Genomic DNA, 16273 nt, shown 5'->3' with positions numbered 1-16273 from the left:
GGGGACGGCTCCGATGAGAGGGACTGCCGTGAGTGCCGTTATATTTCACATTCACCTCGTTGTCATTCACCCATTGGCCCATTCTTTCATCTGTCCGTGACTTCCCATTGGTCATCAATACACCATACTTTAGTTGAAGCACCATGATCATACCACGGTCTGCCAGCACATTCATTATTGACATTTTTTGCCAATCATAGTTTGTTTGATTTGTTTTTAAAGAAGCTTTGTGGATTTCATTGAAGATAATGTTTGTTTGTTTTTACCAGGAGAATAGTCCATTCATGGCCATTCTGTGAATGGACTATTACATGTATTGACAGCAGTGTGAGCCTTTAATTCATCCAAACATCAATCTGTTCCAGAGATTGATGAGATTGAATTCTCACTGAATTATTTATGCACATACAGTACTAGATCATACATACCAAAACCTTTCTGTTAACAACCGCAGTGAGAGTTTTAGTATATGTCAGCACGACAGCACCCCATTCTGATACTGTGTGTGTGTGCGCGCGCGTGTGTGTGTGTGTGTGTGTGTGTGTGTGTGTGTGTGCGTGCGTGTGTGTGTGTGTGTGTGTGTGTGTGTGTGTGTGTGTGTGTGTGTGTGTGTGTGTGTGTGTGTGTGCTTGTGTGCGTGTGTGCGTTGTGCAGAACCAAGGCCATGCTCTGAGAGTGAGTATCGCTGTGACAACGAGCAGTGCATCCCTGGCATCTGGGTTTGTAACCATGAGAACGACTGTGGAGACAACTCAGATGAACGAGACTGTGGTGAGTACACACACAGAGACACACACACACACACACACACACACACACACACACACACACACACACACACACACACACACACACACACACACACACACACACACACCCTTTATTTTAAGTTTGGACTTTACGAGGTTTCAAACATGGAAACAGGGGAAACGGTGCCAAAAAAGTAAATTCTGAAGCAGTGTATGTGACAAACTTATATAATAGTAATTCAGATAATAAATAGATAAATAGATAATTTGAAAATGCCTGGGTGAAACACTGTAAAACGTTTTTTTTCTTCTGAGATTTGAAAATCCCTTTTCGGCCTATCAAAACTTATTTCAAGAGATTCAAAACTTTTTTCAGAGATTCAAAGCGAAGTTTCAGTCTTGCAATATATATATATATAATATATATAATATATCTTATATATATATATCTTATATATCTTATATTATAGGCTATAATTTTAGCCTATAATGACACGACCAAATGACTTGCCAGGTTGATAGCGGTTGACAAGAACATAGTCTTCTCGGCCCCGGACGGTTAGCTACGGGCAGCCTATAGGGCACCTATAGGCTGCAGTGTTGTTTTCGTCGACTAAAATGAAGACGAACAATGTTCGTCGACTACCTATTTTCACTGACAAAAACAAATGGAAACTAAATGAAAACTAAGCTACGATGACTAAAACTAAGACTAAATATACTGACAATTTCGTCGACAAATAAAAACTAGACTAAAATGTTAGGAAGGGACAAGAGATCCAGTATAAGTCATTTTACACTTGGTTGCCGATCTACAAGCTCACAACGCGTCGCGTTGCGACGTGTTGTGAGCTTGTAGATCAGCTATTTTCAGCAAGTGTAAAAACACTCATTATGACGGCATCAAGACCCGCCAAAATACATTTTAGTCGACTAAATCAACTGTAGATTTAGTCGACTAAAATCTTATGACATTTAGTCGACTAAAACTAGACTGACATTCCAGGTGACTAAAATGTGACTAAAACGAAATGAAGTTTCAGTCCAAAGACTATGACTAAACTGACTTGACTGCTTTCTCTCCTATAAATGCCACCTCCAGCCACGCGGTTCCCAGGGGGCCGCTGGTGTCCTCGTCATCAGTTCCAGTGTGCGAACCACCTCTGTGTGCACCAGGCCTGGGTGTGCGACGGCATCGACGACTGCGGGGACGCCTCCGACGAGGAGCTCAGTTTGTGCCGTAAGCGTGACTTTGCGTGTACATACAATGCTTATCCCATTCTGACCTGAGATCAGATTCATACGAGGTTTCCACTGGACACACACTGGTCTGATGAACCCATTCTGACCTGAGATCAGATTCTAAAAATGTCAGTCGTTCTTCGATTTTTCAAAAATAGCAGACCTGCTATTTTTCAATAGCTAAAGCATAACATGATGCTAACACCAAAATGGGTTCCCGTATAGAATTGGTTATACATGAACATCATCAGTCATGCAAAGGGTTCTTTGTTGTTGTTGTTGTGAAGTGACACGTGTGTGTGTGTGTGTGTGTGTGTGTGTGTGTGTGTGTGTGTGTGTGTGTGTGTGTGCGCGTGCGTGTCCAGTGAACATCACCTGTGAGATGCCGTCCAGGTTCCGCTGTGCCAACGGTTACTGTATCTACGCTAACGCTGGCCTGCTGTGCAACCAAAAGGATGACTGTGGAGACGGCAGTGATGAGAAGGAAGACCTCTGTATGTCTCTCCTGTAGATCTAAATGTCAATGTGACGTGCTGAGATCTTGTAGATCGCTATTTTTGAAAGTCATAATCAATTAAATCAATTACTTTGATTAACCGTTGCACCCCTAAACTATTATTTTATCTTGTTCACTGTACGTTTTTAGATCTTTTTTTTTTAAGATTATTTTTTTTGCGGCTTACGCCTTTTATTGATTTTTGAAGGGACAGACAGTAGGCTGACAGGAAACGGGAGAGAGATGGGGGGATGACATGCAGTAAAGGCCGTGTCGGGTCCGGGAGTCGAACCCGCGGCACACTGCGACTGGATTACCAGTCCGGTGCCCAGACCGTTACGCTACGGCCTGGGCCACGTTTTTAGATCTTTATCTGTTTTTATTCTAAACTTGTGAAATTGAAGACTTTGTGCTAACACCCATACACAGCATACTCAAACACACTAAAACACAGATTTACAACAGCCCTGCACAAATTATATTAAAGTTCCCATGAGCGTAGCTTTAGTTCTTGGAACACAGCTGCTCATGCTGAGCAAATGCATTGTGATATTCAATCATGTTACAGCTGCTGCTCCATTTAAACACAGCCCCTAACCTGGCTCGTAATGGGTTCAGACACAAATAAATGCATCACTGTAATCACTGACCAGGGATCATGCTGAACATGAATGTCTCCTGAACGATCATTTATATCAAAGGACATTCTTGGAACAGGATCTAAGAATGTCCATCGGTCAGTGCCGAGTACAAAAAAACCTGAAATTATAGAGCGTATAATAAAAAGCATAATTGCATAATTAGGCTTAAAAATCACTCACAGGAAATTATTTGGGGGAGGAGATTAGAGTAACAGTTGAATAGAAAGCTGAAGATGAATGTGATGTTAATTTTTTGAGTGTAAATTCTGTAAGTTTATTCATACGTATCTGCCTGCCACTGTGTGCAGGTGCACGAATATGAATAATTATCTATGTTCATGTGTACATTCGTGTTTTTGTCCTGTCGGTGTGTTTGTGCGTCTGTCTCTTCCTAGGCCGGGAGCCCACCCTGCCCCCGTGCACTCTGGAGGAGTTTAAATGCACCAACGGACACTGTGTGTCTCTGCCCTATGTGTGTGACCACAACGACAACTGTGGCGACCTCACTGACGAGATAGGCTGCAGTGAGTAGCCACTGTTCACCTTCAGAGCAGGAAAATTATTCCTTAAATGTATCAGCGGCAATGTCGCACATTTTAATGTCACACATTTTTTATCTCCACTCACTACTTGTTGCTGTTATTCATTGTTGTTTCTAAAACAAATAACGATATATATTTTTTATAAAGTCTAAAATAACAATTCACAACTAAGAACTGAAGCTCCAAATATACATCTGCTGTAAAATGGTTGAAATGAATTTGTTATTTAAATGATAGGTAACTGCAAATCTTTTTATGATCAAAACATATAATGTCGGATAGCCGATTCATTCAGCTACCGTATATGAACATGTCTTGACACTGAAAGGTGGATGCATCTTATCTACATTCAGTATTTTTACTGTAAAAATTAAAAAATGTAACCAAATGTGACCAAATTTGACTAGAAGACTGCCATTGGATTCTTTAAATTTTTTGTTTCATATCAAAGCAGGGAATCATAGCTTCAAATTGACATATTGGTTGTTCAGTTTGACCCACCAGTTTTGGAGATATGGCTTATAGAGTGATGTCTTGCAGAAAACAGCGAGTTGAGAAAACAGGCTTGAAAGGTTCACTTCTGTGGTCTCTAACATTACACCTAGCTACATGTTTAAGCATTTATTTCATATTTACATGTCAATTTCAGCTTTGACACTTATTTCAGACATGCTCTAGTATGTGAAGAGTCTGCCTGTGCTATTAACTCATTTGGAAAAAGTGGAATGTGCGCGATGTCAGTCTCTCAGTCAAATCTGGTCACAAATAGACCCTTACCGGACCATTTGGTTACACTTATCCACAGTTATGAGTTAAATTAATCATCAGGATTTTTACAGTATATGTTTGTCTGTCTTGTCTGGCTCCAGATTTCGGCCCTGACCGCAACTGTGAGGAGAAGCTGTGCCAGCACACGTGCACCAACCTCAACGGTACAGGATTCATCTGCTCCTGCAATCCTGGATACAAAGTGGATCCAGACAGCACCTACAGTTGCCTAGGTACGCATGCACGCACAACGTGCACATGCAATGCGCACAGCCGCACACACAAGCCTGTGTCCACAAACAATTTTGCAAGTTCACTCATGCATCCTTGCACGTACATACACAGAAACACACACAGTTGAATGTGTGTAAGTCCATACCGTTGCTGTCTGGCAGAAACCTCTCATCTCCAGATTTGTAATATACGGTGTCACACAAATTAGCAGATCTACCAGCTCAAAATGTGGCGCGACGCGCTTTGATCTTGTCAATCTGCTATTTATGTTATTTTTGAATTTGAAATCCTGAAAAGTAACAGTTTTACAGACATGTGAGGTTTCCACCCGACAGACTAGGCACTAGAATTGCTTGAGTATGCAACATGACAGATTTCTGTAGGTGTGGGCATTCACGTGCACGGTGCACACACGGACGCACACACCCACACAAAGAAATACTCCTGCAGTACACAGAGCAAGGGTATTTGCCCATGCTGCAAACCCAACCAGATATGCACACGATAAATATTTAATATCGTTTTTAACGACTGCAACCGTTCCTACCTCTTCCATTTATGATGCTGTCCCTCTTAAAATTCAACTGAAAACAAAAAAAGCTTTTATTAGCTTGCCTGAAAATACCTCCTGAGGGAGCGCACAGTGCAGATAAAAGCATGTCATTTGTTGTGAGAAGTGGTATGGAGGCCTGTGGACACCAAACAACAATGACGTGGGTTTTAGTTCAAAATGGTATTTAAAAAAAAGAAAAAGACAGAACAGTACAGATAATTACAGCACTATTAATGTTTAAATGGTTGACAATGACTCATAGAGCAATTATCAATGTAATTGAAAAAATATATTTCATGCAAATTATGTAACAGCCATGTCTCTTCAAAGATTCAAAATTCCAGATTGTAGTGTTGCACCTTATAATGACAAAGTAGAATTTTACTATTTTGTAATCATATATTATATGATTACAAAAAGAATAACTAAATAGCAGCAATAGTATAAGACAAATATAACATGTACAGTACATTGGTCATACTGTAGGAGGTGTTTGAAGGGGCTCCTACTTCTAAATGTAATCCATACTGTGCTGTCTGTGAGCACTGTACAGTAGTACAGTAAGTAGCCATGGGAACCAACGGTTCTACAGTACTGTATGTGGCCCATAGGCCCACAGAGCCTATCTCCTGTTTCCTTAGCGTGAGGCAGCTTGATGTACATGTAGGCTACACCCCGTCACAGGGACTTACCCCCAACCCTTGATGCTGAGTGCCAAGCAGGGCGCTATTGGATTCCAGTAGCTCAAATTAGAAATTAAAAACACATTAAATATTTTATTTATTAAGAAATAGTTTGTCTTGCACTCAATAGGGACCGCTTCAGTCCTGTTGATGATGTCATACCTGTATGTGTGGTCCAGCCCTATGGAATCTGGAATGTATGGATGCATGTGCTAAACAAAACACAATACCGGTACTTAAGTTACTAAAGTTAATATGAGCAAAATGTTTATACTTTTTATTAGCACATGCATCCATACATTCCACACGGCTGGACTAATTACATCATCAACTTGCGACGGGAGTTGTCCAGTGAAAGATGAACTATTTCCAGTGTGCGTTGTATGTTAAAAATGTCATTCCAACATCTCTTGCAGACATTAATGAGTGTGAGGTGTATGGTACCTGCCCCCAATCATGTAAGAACAGGAAGGGCGGCTATGACTGCGAGTGTGCTCCTGGGTATCGCTCTGTGGGAGCCGGCGGCATGTGTGAGGCTGAAGGTGAGACGGTTTACACCAGAACATTGCACACCACTCACCACTGTCACTCTGGCTTCTGAACTGTCAGTGTGTGTCAGTGTCAGTTGGTCCACTTATGCACTTTATCAGCGGTCTTCAATGTTTTCTTCTCGCCAAGTACTACTTACTTGGTCTGCTCTTTTGTCCCTGTAGTGTACACCACCAAACCTCTTCACCAAAAATCACCATTCTACAAGCTCACAACACGTCTGACACGTTGTGAGCTTGTAGAGCTTCTATTGTCGGCTAATGTTCCCCCCAGATTAGGGGAGCGAGGGTGAAAGTCCTCCATCAAACACAAACGTTTGGCTGCTCTCCTGCAGTATCTCTGAGGACCTGCTGGGGGTCCCGGACCCCCTGTTGAAGACATCTGCCCTATATTTAAATTATATTTATAATAAATAATAATAATAATTAGTTTGAACATTATCATGAACGTCGTTGCTTGCCCCATGTCTTGTGGAAGTAAACCACTACTACCTGCTATTGGTGGGCCTTGTTGTCCCTCAGGGTCTGTTCCCCTGCTGGTCCTACCAGAGAACGTTCGCATCCGGAGGTTCAACCTGCAGACGGAGGCCTACCACGACTTCCTCAAGGAGGAGGAGCGCATCATGGCCCTGGACTATGACTGGGATCACAACAACACTGGACTCAGTGAGACACAAACAAACACACGCACGCACGCACGCACGCACGCAAGCAAGCACGCACGAGCGCACGTGTACGCCGGATACACATGCATACTGAAAGACATGGTCTAAAGACAGTGAACTCTATGGTTCAGTTCAATTTATTGTACCAGAGCCTTTTCAGTGAGCCAACAAGTTCAATAGTAGCACACACCCTGGCTTCCACCTGAATGGAACAGAACTGTATTTTGCCTGTGTTGGCTGGTTTAACCTATTACTTATTCATGTCACAGTGGCTGCTGTGCAAAAGGTCTAATGGGCTGTTACATAATCGGGGATTATATATAGTTATGAGATGATAACCTGATGATTGTATTTATATATATATATTATATGATAACGTGGTTATGCTTGTATATATATATATAATTATAATATATCATGAATAGGTTACATTATACAGAGTGCTGATCAACACTTTCAGTCACAGGTCTGATCTGCTGTGGTGCGTGGAGGCGGAGACCCATCAACCTGTCTGCCCACCCCCCCTCGTCACCAGGAGCCAATCCGTGCTCGGAGGACGGACCTGGGAAGACTACTTAGCAGCACCTGTGACACGCAATCATTGGCAGTGTCTCTCAGTTTCCCCATAAGTAGTATAGTATGGTGTCTGTTTGCTACACCTTTTGACCACTGGGGGCGCCACTGAGTCAATTAATGCATAAATTATGCAAATGAGTAATTAATTTATGCATTCAATTATTTACATTCCTTGAATTCCATACATTCCATAAATCATAAATCATATTGTATATATATATATCATAAATATAATTACCATAGTGTTATTAAATAATGAAAGCTAATCGCACATTTTCCATGACAGAGTGTGTACAGTGTGTGTGTGTGTGTGTGTGTGTGTGTGTGTGATGTTTTAAAAAAAAGTTGATCATCAACCCTCCCTCGCTCATGTTCCTGTGACATGTCCCAAGCCTACAGCCGTGCCAGGTGCAGAGATTCCTCATACAGGTGTGAAACGGAGAACAATAGGGCTCTCCATTCCTTTGAACTGACATCTGGCAGTTTTCAAAGGGTGTTGTGTAAACAAGGGTGGGGGCTCTCTCCACTCCTTTCAAGTGCCAGGTGTCTATTGAGAATCCGTTTCAAGTGCCAGGTGGACATCAGAATGTGTTAATTAGATTTTAAAAAACAGGGGTGGGGGTCCTTATCTTTGATGTAGCTTGTATGCATCATGCATGAGGGGGACAGGGGGGTGGGGTTCCTTATCTTTTGAAATTTGCAGTTGACAGGTGACATGTGACAGGTGACAGTTGACAGGTGACAATTGCCAGCTGACAGCTGACAGGTGACAGGGGAAACACATGGCTTTTGTTATGTGTCATCATCATCATTTATTTAACTCACAACCATGATCACATGGTTTGGAGCACAGATTCATAAAAAGTATACAATCGAAAGTATACAATACATTACAGATTACACGATATACATATACATATCGTAAGGCTTTCCCTATTTATACAGTGGGAGAACATTTTTCATATGGCTGTCTGGATGGATGGTTCGGAGGGTGCACACTAGACTGACTTTTGTTTATTTATTGGGTAAGTCATGGATACCCCGCCTAGTAGTCAATTTCTATATATATATATAAATTACACTGCAGTACCAACTATGCCCTGGTGTGATTTTAATGGTTCGTGTTTTGTGTTGTGTTTTGTGAATTCTGCAGGCTTCATGTTTTTGCTAATGTTTGTGGTTAAAGTAGGTCTTGTATTATTTTTGTGTTTTGTGTTGTGTTTTGTGAATTCTGCAGGCTGCATGTTTTTTCCTAATGTTTGTGGTTAAAGTAGGTCTTGTATTATTTTGGTGTTTTGTGTTGTGTTTCTAGAATTTTGCAGGTTTCATGTTTGTCCTAATGTTTGTGGTCAACGTAGGACTTGTATTATTTTTGTGTTTTGTGTTATGCTTTGTGAATTGTGCAGGTTTCATGTTTGTCCTAATGTTTTGTTCAACGTAGGTCTTGTATTATTTTTGTGTTTTGTGTTGTGTTTTGTGAATTTTGCAGGCTTCATGTTTGTCCTAATGTTTTGTTCAACGTAGATCTTTTATTATTTTTGTGTTTTGTGTTGTGTTTTGTGAATTTTGCAGGCTTCATGTTTGTCTTAATGTTTTGTTCAACGTAGATCTTGTATTATTTTGGTGTGTTGGGTGGTGTTTTGTGAATTTTACAGGCTTCATGTTTGTCCTAATGTTTTGCTCAACGTAGGTCTTGTATTATTTTTGTGTTTTGTGTTGTGTTTTGTGAATTTTGCAGGCTTCATGTTTTTCCTAATGTTGGTGGTTAACGTATGTCTTGTATTATTTTTGTGTTTTTGTGTTGTGTTTTGTGAATTGTGCAGGCTTCATGCTGTCCTAATGTTGGTGGTTAACGTAGGTCTTGTATTATTTTGGTGGGTGGGGTGGTGTTTTGTGAATTTTGCAGGCTTCATGTTTGTCCTAATGTTGGTGGTTAACGTAGATCTTGTATTATTTTGGTGGGTGGGGTGGTGTTTTTGTGAATTTTGCAGGCTTCATGTTTTTCCTAATGTTGGTGGTTAAAGTAGGTCTTGTATTATTTTTGTGTTTTGTGTTGTGTTTTGTGAATTTTGCAGGCTTCATGTTTTTCCTAATGTTGGTGGTTAAAGTAGGTCTTGTATTATTTTTGTGTTTTGTGTTGTGTTTTGTGAATTTTGCAGGCTTCATGTTTGTCCTAATGTTGGTGGTTAACGTAGGTCTTGTATTATTTGTGTGTTTTGTGTTGTGTTTTGTGAATTTTACAGGCTTCATGTTTGTCCTAATGTTTTGTTCAACGTAGATCTTGTATTATTTTTGTGTGTCGGGTGGTGTTTTGTGAATTTTGCAGGCTTCATGTTTTTCCTAATGTTTGTGGTTAAAGTAGGTCTTGTATTATTTTTGTGTTGTGTTTTGTGAATTTTGCAGGCTTCATGCTGTCCTAATGTTTTGTTCAACGTAGATCTTGTATTATTTTTGTGTGTCGGGTGGTGTTTTGTGAATTTTGCAGGCTTCATGTTTTTCCTAATGTTTGTGGTTAAAGTAGGTCTTGTATTATTTTTGTGTTTTGTGTTGTGTTTTGTGAATTTTGCAGGCTTCATGCTGTCCTAATGTTGGTGGTTAACGTAGATCTTGTATTATTTTGGGGTTTTGTGTTGTGTTTTTAGAATTTTGTAGGTTTCATGTTTTTCCTAATGTTTTGGTCATCGTAGGTCTTGTATTATTTTTGTGTTTTGTGTTGTGTTTTGTGAATTCTGCAGGCTTCATGTTTTTCCTAATGTTGGTGGTTAAAGTAGGTCTTGTATTATTTTTGTGTTTTGTGTTGTGTTTTGTGAATTCTGCAGGCTTCATGTTTTTCCTAATGTTTGTGGTTAACGTAGGTCTTGTATTATTTTTGTGTTTTGTGTTGTGTTTTTGTGAATTGTGCAGGCTTCATGTGTCCTAATGTTTTGTTCAACGTAGGTCTTGTATTATTTTTGTGTTTTGTGTTGTGTTTTGTGAATTTTGCAGGCTTCATGTTTGTCCTAATGTTTTGTGTTGTGTTTTGTGAATTTTGCATGCTTCATGTTTGTCCTAATGTTTTGTTCAACGTAGATCTTGTATTATTTTTGTGTTTTGTGTTGTGTTTTGTGAATTTTGCAGGCTTCATGTTTGTCTTAATGTTTTGTTCAACGTAGATCTTGTATTATTTTGGTGTGTTGGGTGGTGTTTTGTGAATTTTACAGGATTCATGTGTCCTAATGTTTTGTTCAACGTAGGTCTTGTATTATTTTTGTGTTTTGTGTTGTGTTTTGTGAATTTTGCAGGCTTCATGCTGTCCTAATGTTGGTGGTTAACGTAGATCTTGTATTATTTTGGTGTGTTGGGTGGTGTTTTGTGAATTTTACAGGATTCATGTGTCCTAATGTTTTGTTCAACGTAGGTCTTGTATTATTTTTGTGTTTTGTGTTGTGTTTTGTGAATTTTGCAGGCTTCATGCTGTCCTAATGTTGGTGGTTAACGTAGGTCTTGTATTATTCTGGTGTGTGGGGTGGTGTTTTGTGAATTCTGCAGGCTTCATGTTTTTCCTATGTTTGTGGTTAAAGTAGGTCTTGTATTATTTTTGTGTTTTGTGTTGTGTTTTGTGAATTGTGCAGGCTTCATGTGTCCTAATGTTTTGGTCAATGTGGGACTTGTATTATTTTTGGGGTTTTGTGTTGTGTTTTAGAATTTTGCAGGTTTCATGTCGTCCTAATGTTTGTAGTTAACGTAGGTCTTGTATTATTTTCGGTGTTTTGGGTTGTGTTTCTAGAATTTTGTAGGTTTCATGTTGTCCTAATGTTTGTGGTCAATGTAGGACTTGTATTATTTTTAGTGTGTTGGGTGATGTTTTGGGAATTTTGCAGGTTTCATGTTTTTCCTAATGTTGGTGGTTAACGTAGGTCTTGTATTATTTTGGTGTGTGGGGTGGTGTTTTGTGAATTCTGCAGGCTTCATGTTTTTCCTAATGTTTGTGGTTAAAGGAGGTCTTGTATTATTTTTGTGTTTTGTGTTGTGTTTTGTGAATTCTGCAGGCTTCATGTTTTTCCTATGTTTGTGGTTAAAGTAGGTCTTGTATTATTTTTGTGTTTTGTGTTGTGTTTTGTGAATTGTGCAGGCTTCATGTGTCCTAATGTTTTGGTCAATGTGGGACTTGTATTATTTTTGGGGTTTTGTGTTGTGTTTTAGAATTTTGCAGGTTTCATGTCGTCCTAATGTTTGTAGTTAACGTAGGTCTTGTATTATTTTCGGTGTTTTGGGTTGTGTTTCTAGAATTTTGGTAGGTTTCATGTTGTCCTAATGTTTGTGGTCAATGTAGGACTTGTATTATTTTTAGTGTGTTGGGTGATGTTTTGGGAATTTTGCAGGTTTCATGTTTTTCCTAATGTTGGTGGTTAACGTAGGTCTTGTATTATTTTGGTGTGTGGGGTGGTGTTTTGTGAATTCTGCAGGCTTCATGTTTTTCCTAATGTTTGTGGTTAAAGTAGGTCTTGTATTATTTTTGTGTTTTGTGTTGTGTTTTGTGAATTGTGCAGGCTTCATGTGTCCTAATGTTTTGTTCAACGTAGGTCTTGTATTATTTTTGTGTTTTGTGTTGTGTTTTGTGAATTTTGCAGGCTTCATGTTTGTCTTAATGTTTTGTTCAACGTAGATCTTGTATTATTTTGGTGTGTTGGGTGGTGTTTTGTGAATTTTACAGGATTCATGTGTCCTAATGTTTTGTTCAACGTAGGTCTTGTATTATTTTTGTGTTTTGTGTTGTGTTTTGTGAATTTTGCAGGCTTCATGCTGTCCTAATGTTGGTGGTTAACGTAGATCTTGTATTATTTTGGTGTGTTGGGTGGTGTTTTGTGAATTTTACAGGATTCATGTGTCCTAATGTTTTGTTCAACGTAGGTCTTGTATTATTTTTGTGTTTTGTGTTGTGTTTTGTGAATTTTGCAGGCTTCATGCTGTCCTAATGTTGGTGGTTAACGTAGGTCTTGTATTATTCTGGTGTGTGGGGTGGTGTTTTGTGAATTCTGCAGGCTTCATGTTTTTCCTATGTTTGTGGTTAAAGTAGGTCTTGTATTATTTTTGTGTTTTGTGTTGTGTTTTGTGAATTGTGCAGGCTTCATGTGTCCTAATGTTTTGGTCAATGTGGGACTTGTATTATTTTTGGGGTTTTGTGTTGTGTTTTAGAATTTTGCAGGTTTCATGTCGTCCTAATGTTTGTAGTTAACGTAGGTCTTGTATTATTTTCGGTGTTTTGGGTTGTGTTTCTAGAATTTTGTAGGTTTCATGTTGTCCTAATGTTTGTGGTCAATGTAGGACTTGTATTATTTTTGTCTTTTGTGTTGTGTTTTGTGAATTCTGCAGGCTTCATGTTTGTCCTAATGTTTTGTTCAACGTAGATCTTGTATTATTTTTGTGTTTTGTGTTATGTTTTGTGAATTTTGCAGGCTTCATGTTTGTCTTAATGTTTTGTTCAACGTAGATCTTGTATTATTTTGGTGTGTTGGGTGGTGTTTTGTGAATTTTACAGGATTCATGTGTCCTAATGTTTTGTTCAACGTAGGTCTTGTATTATTTTTGTGTATTGTGTTGTGTTTGAGTTTTTGCAGGCTGCATGTTGGCCTAATGTTGGTGGTTAACGTAGGTCTTGTATTATTTTTGGTGGGTTGTGTAGTGTTTGAGTTTTTGCAGGCTTCATGTTGGCCTAATGTTGGTGGTTAACGTAGGTCTTGTATTATTTTGGTGTGTTTGGTGGTGTTTTGTGAATTTTGCAGGCTTCATGTTTTCCTAATGTTGGTGGTTAACGTATGTCTTGTATTATTTTTGTGTTTTGTGTTGTGTTGTGTTTTGTGAATTTTGCAGGCTTCATGTTTGTCCTAATGTTTTGTTCAACGTAGATCTTGTATTATTTTGGTGTGTTGGGTGGTGTTTTGTGAATTTTACAGGATTCATGTGTCCTAATGTTTTGTTCAACGTAGGTCTTGTATTATTTTTGTGTTTTGTGTTGTGTTCTGTGAATTTTGCAGACTTCATGCTGTCCTAATGTTGGTGGTTAACGTAGGTCTTGTATTATTTTTGTGTTGTGTTTTGTAGAATTTTATAGGATTCATGGTGTCCTAATGTTTTGTTCAACGTAGGTCTTGTATTATTTTTGTGTTTTGTGTTGTGTTTGAGTTTTGCAGGCTTCATGTTGGCCTAATGTTTTGTTCAACGTAGGTCTTGTATTATTTTATGGTGGATTGTGTAGTGTTTGAGTTTTTGCAGGCTTTCATGTTGGCCTAATGTTGGTGGTTAATGTATGTCTTGTATTATTTTTGGTGTGTTGTGTGGGGTTTTGTGAATCTTGTAGGATTCATGTTGTCCTAATGTTTTTGTATAACGTATGTCTTGTATTATTTTGGGGTATGAGAGAGAATATTATATTATTACAACGTTGTAATAATATAATATTCTCTCTCATACCCCAAAATAATACAAGACATACGTTATACAAAAACATTAGGACAACATGAATCCTACAAGATTCACAAAACCCCACACAACACACCAAAAATAATACAAGACATACATTAACCACCAACATTAGGCCAACATGAAAGCCTGCAAAAACTCAAACACTACACAATCCACCATAAAATAATACAAGACCTACGTTGAACAAAACATTAGGCCAACATGAAGCCTGCAAAACTCAAACACAACACAAAACACAAAAATAATACAAGACCTACGTTGAACAAAACATTAGGACACCATGAATCCTATAAAATTCTACAAAACACAACACAAAAATAATACAAGACCTACGTTAACCACCAACATTAGGACAGCATGAAGTCTGCAAAATTCACAGAACACAACACAAAACACAAAAATAATACAAGACCTACGTTGAACAAAACATTAGGACACATGAATCCTGTAAAATTCACAAAACACCACCCAACACACCAAAATAATACAAGATCTACGTTGAACAAAACATTAGGACAAACATGAAGCCTGCAAAATTCACAAAACACAACACAACACAAAACACAAAAATAATACAAGACATACGTTAACCACCAACATTAGGAAAACATGAAGCCTGCAAAATTCACAAAACACCACCAAACACACCAAAATAATACAAGACCTACGTTAACCACCAACATTAGGCCAACATGAAGCCTGCAAAAACTCAAACACTACACAACCCACCAAAAATAATACAAGACCTACGTTAACCACCAACATTAGGCCAACATGCAGCCTGCAAAAACTCAAACACAACACAATACACAAAAATAATACAAGACCTACGTTGAACAAAACATTAGGACACATGAATCCTGTAAAATTCACAAAACACCACCCAACACACCAAAATAATACAAGATCTACGTTGAACAAAACATTAAGACAAACATGAAGCCTGCAAAATTCACAAAACATAACACAAAACACAAAAATAATACAAGATCTACGTTGAACAAAACATTAGGACAAACATGAAGCCTGCAGAATTCACAAAACACAACACAAAAGACAAAAATAATACAAGTCCTACATTGACCACAAACATTAGGACAACATGAAACCTACAAAATTCTAGAAACACAACCCAAAACACCGAAAATAATACAAGACCTACGTTAACTACAAACATTAGGACGACATGAAACCTGCAAAATTCTAAAACACAACACAAAACCCCAAAAATAATACAAGTCCCACATTGACCAAAACATTAGGACACATGAAGCCTGCACAATTCACAAAACACAACACAAAACACAAAAATAATACAAGACCTACTTTAACCACAAACATAGGAAAAACATGAAGCCTGCAGAATTCACAAAACACCACCCCACACACCAGAATAATACAAGACCTACGTTAACCACCAACATTAGGACAGCATGAAGCCTGCAAAATTCACAAAACACAACACAAAACACAAAAATAATACAAGACCTACGTTGAACAAAACATTAGGACACATGAATCCTGTAAAATTCACAAAACACCACCCAACACACCAAAATAATACAAGATCTACGTTAACCACCAACATTAGGACAGCATGAAGCCTGCAAAATTCACAAAACACAACACAAAACACAAAAATAATACAAGACCTACGTTGAACAAAACATTAGGACACATGAATCCTGTAAAATTCACAAAACACCACCCAACACACCAAAATAATACAAGATCTACGTTGAACAAAACATTAAGACAAACATGAAGCCTGCAAAATTCACAAAACACAACACAAAACACAAAAATAATACAAGACCTACGTTGAACAAAACATTAGGACACATGAAGCCTGCACAATTCACAAAACACAACACAAAACACAAAAATAATACAAGACCTACTTTAACCACAAACATTAGGAAAAACATGAAGCCTGCAGAATTCACAAAACACCACCCCACACACCAAAATAATACAAGACCTACGTTAACCACCAACATTAGGAAAAACATGAAACCTGCAAAATTCCCAAAACATCACCCAACACACTAAAAATAATACAAGTCCTACATTGACCACAAACATTAGGACAACATGAAACCTACCAAAATTCT

Source organism: Protomyctophum parallelum (assembly GCF_964188405.1).
Source record: "Protomyctophum parallelum genome assembly, chromosome: 17".
Taxonomy (NCBI): domain Eukaryota; kingdom Metazoa; phylum Chordata; class Actinopteri; order Myctophiformes; family Myctophidae; genus Protomyctophum; species Protomyctophum parallelum.
The sequence above is the reverse complement of the archived record's forward strand: the minus strand, read 5'-3'. Positions refer to the sequence as shown.